The sequence below is a fragment of the Tamandua tetradactyla genome, chromosome 24, assembly GCF_023851605.1.
Source record: "Tamandua tetradactyla isolate mTamTet1 chromosome 24, mTamTet1.pri, whole genome shotgun sequence".
NCBI lineage: Eukaryota > Metazoa > Chordata > Mammalia > Pilosa > Myrmecophagidae > Tamandua > Tamandua tetradactyla.
The window spans coordinates 19,138,422-19,141,874 of NC_135350.1; the positions used below are offsets into that span (position 1 = coordinate 19,138,422).

Below are 3,453 nucleotides of genomic sequence, written 5' to 3' on the forward strand. Positions count from 1 at the left end.
ATACTTTCAGACATACATGAACACACAAATTTTGTTAAGCAAATGGCTGTTTGAAAACACCAGTAAATTGTCAAATAAATCTAGGGAGATACTACGAATTACCTAGGATGCAGGAGTGAGGAAATAGCTTAGTAAATTTTCTTGTTGCTAAAAACAAACCTATAATCCATAAAAGATCCATAAATCTCAGAGTTAAAAGCATATAAAATACAAACATAACAGTGTGAGGGAAATGAGAAACAAGAGAGAATTTAGAAAATATGGATATTGATAAGTATAAGGAATGGGTAGAAAGAAAAAAACACAGATCTTTGTTTTACTGGCCATCAAAGGAAGAAATAAAAAAGAATGTTAGCATTCACACAGGAAGAAGAAATTTCATATGCTGAATTAAAGGAATGAAAGGAGACTTAAAGTAAAATACAGAAAATATATAAGAGAAGAAATTATGGAAGTAGAAATAACTGCTAACAGCAATTGTAAAAAATGTAACTGTGTTAAACTCACCAAGAAAAGACAGAGACCTTCAGACTGGATTAGCATAAATATTATCCAATGACATATAAAATGAAAAAGATACACAAAATGAAAGACAATGAAAGTTGAGAATAAAGTTGGGACTTCCAATTACAAATATTGTTGGATTACCTTGTGTGAACCAAGCCTCTCATTGAAGACAACTAAAAGATCTATACAATATTAAAATTAATCTTATATATGCTGGAAGAACTGATAAAACCAGACCAAAATTGAAGGGAAAATAAAGACCAAGAGAAGTAAACAAGTACAAAAGCTATTTTGACTAAAATTTTGCAAATCTGAACTATGGCTCTTCTTTTTGAACTTCACTTTTTTTCTATGGCTCTCTTTTGTCTTCATACATAAAAACATAGAATTCCCTTGAAATTTATTTCTTCTTTGCTCTGCACGACCTATGAACAATGACTGACAGATGTAGAAGTGTGGCAATTTAACTTTTTCCTATTGGATAGGGACAACCATGAAGTGTAATGTACACTCTAGAGCTCCCCTTCAGGATCAGGCTGAAGCTAACCTCTACAGGACTGAGATGGCACTCTTGCTTGACTTCCTCCCGTTCCCTGTTCTGCTTCCCCACTCCATTGCTTCTCTGTCAAGGGAGCATTACTTTAATAAATCATTAGCACAGACGTCAGTTTTTGTTTTGAGAAAACTGGCCTAATATACCATCTCATTAATATCATTCCTTCCCTATCCTTTCTAGCTTTTTATTATTGTCTTCATTATTATTTTACTGCTATTATTATTGTTGTTATTATTATTATTACTGTTACTACTAATGGCACTCCAGTTAAGTGGCTCTTAAAAGTTTCATGTCATACCCATGTCTTTTAATGTTTCTTTCTTATTTTCCAACTCTGTGTTTCATTGTTGCATTACACTAATTTCTTCAACTATGTCTTACAGTTAATAAGTCTTCCTTTGACTATATCTAAATTTTTGCTTAACCCTTCCATTGAAATTTTTTGTTTCAGTTTACACATTTCTTATTTTTGAAAGTTCTATTTGAATATTTTGCAATACAGTTTGTATTTTATAATATTATTTTTTCATGTTTCATTCCCCTCTTTAATTTATTTAGACATATTAAGCATGATGATTTTATATTCTGTGTTTTAAGCTTTTTGCCATCTGTTTCTATTGGAACCTAGTGATTTCTTGTGGGCATTGTTTTATAAATTTTGACTGTAAACTTATGTTCTTTGGAAATTTATCTGTAAAAATCCTTTGAAGCCTGGATGTAAAGTGTGTTCCATCAAAGAGAATTTGATGGAATTCTAGGGTCATCACAGACGTCTACAGGCTACTACAAATAAGGGTGCTGTTTTAAGTAGATTATTGGATTTAGTCTAACCTAACTACCTGGACTATGTCAATTCAGCTTGAGGAGTGTTTTTGGCCATGAATATTCAAGGGAGATATTTTCTCTCAACATGGCACCAACATCAAAGCAGAAAAATTTTGTCTTACTTTCTTATTAGATGGTTTTTGTTTACTTCTGGTTCACTCTACACAGAAGGAACTTTTGTTCGGTGTGGTGGTTTGGAGGTATGTACCCAGAAAAAGAAAAATGTATTATTAAATTTAATCCATTCCTGTGTGTGTGAACTTATTGTAAATAAGACCTTTTGATAAGGTTGTTTCAGCTAAGGTGTGGGCCAACTCAACCAGGATGGGTCTTAATCCCATTACTGGTGTCTTTTATGAGCAGAATGAAATTTAGATAAAAACAAAACAAAACAGAGGGATCAGCCAGAAGCTTAAAATCAATAGAGTCTGAAAGAAAAGGGAGAAGCCTGGAAGGGCATTATGTACTTTGCCAGGTGAAAGAGGAATCAATGACCAAGGATCACTGGCAGCCAGTCCCAGAATACCAATCTTTAGAAAATAGCATAGTTTTGATCATGCCTAGATTTGGACTTCTCCTGGCCTCAAAATCATGAGCTAATATTATTCCCAGTATTTAAGCCAAGCCAATGTATGGAGTTTGCTTTAGCAATGAGAAAATAAAGCAATATTTGGAACCAGAGAGTGGTGTGTGCTGCTATTGCTAATAGCAAAAAGTATGGAAAAGGTTTGGAACTGGGTAATGGGAAAAGGCCTGGAGAATTGTGAGGTGCTTGATAGGAAAAGCCTAGATTTCTTTTTTTATTTTTTTTATTTTTTATTATATATAAGAGAAAATAGAAATAGTGATTTCAGTTAGCAGCAGGATTGAGAAGTAATGGAAAGAGTAGTTCAGTTAGTAGCGTAGAGAGCCATCTGTAACGCCCAGGTGCGGCCAGGCACCAAGAGAGGGAGAAAACCAAGCGTACACATAGGACAGAAGAAACTGAAGCACTCACTAGGACAGCTGGGAATACAAAATCACATCAGGACCGAGAAACATGGAGAAACAACGACCCCAGCTATGAGGCTTTCCTTTTGAACCAATGCATGTTTCCCCCACAGGGGGTGCACCGTTCCTGGAGGTACTGCAATACCAGGTTGATGCGCAGAGTGGACGGAGCAAGCTCCTATTCCATCTCCCTACTCCAAAAATCCATTTAATATGTTGTCCTCGGATAGAGGACGTATCAGATATTAAACTGATAAGAACAGATACTACACTTGATCTTAGCCAAATGCCGAGAAGCAATAAAGCTTAGATTTCTTGAAGAGAAGGTAGAAATATGGATGCTAAAAGTGCTTCTGATGAAGCCTTAAAAGGAAATGATGAATGTGTTATTAGAAACTGGAGGAAAGGTGATCCTTGTTTAAAAATGGCAGAGCACTTGGCAAAATTGAATTCTGATATCAGATGGGAGTGATTGCTAATGGGTACATGTCTTTTTTGGGGTGTGTTCTAGTTCGCTAGCTGCCAGAATGTGATATACGAGAAACAGAATAGCTTTTAAAAAGGGGAACTTTTGA

General features: G+C 35.1%; 1 non-coding gene across 1 annotated transcript; it reads right to left on the reverse strand.

Moving 5' to 3' along the window:
* Positions 1-2,989: 2,989 nt before the first annotated feature.
* Positions 2,990-3,179, reverse strand: LOC143668628 (U2 spliceosomal RNA). The gene has a single exon (XR_013168494.1). It is a non-coding gene; the product is annotated as a U2 spliceosomal RNA (small nuclear RNA).
* Positions 3,180-3,453: the final 274 nt, after the last annotated feature.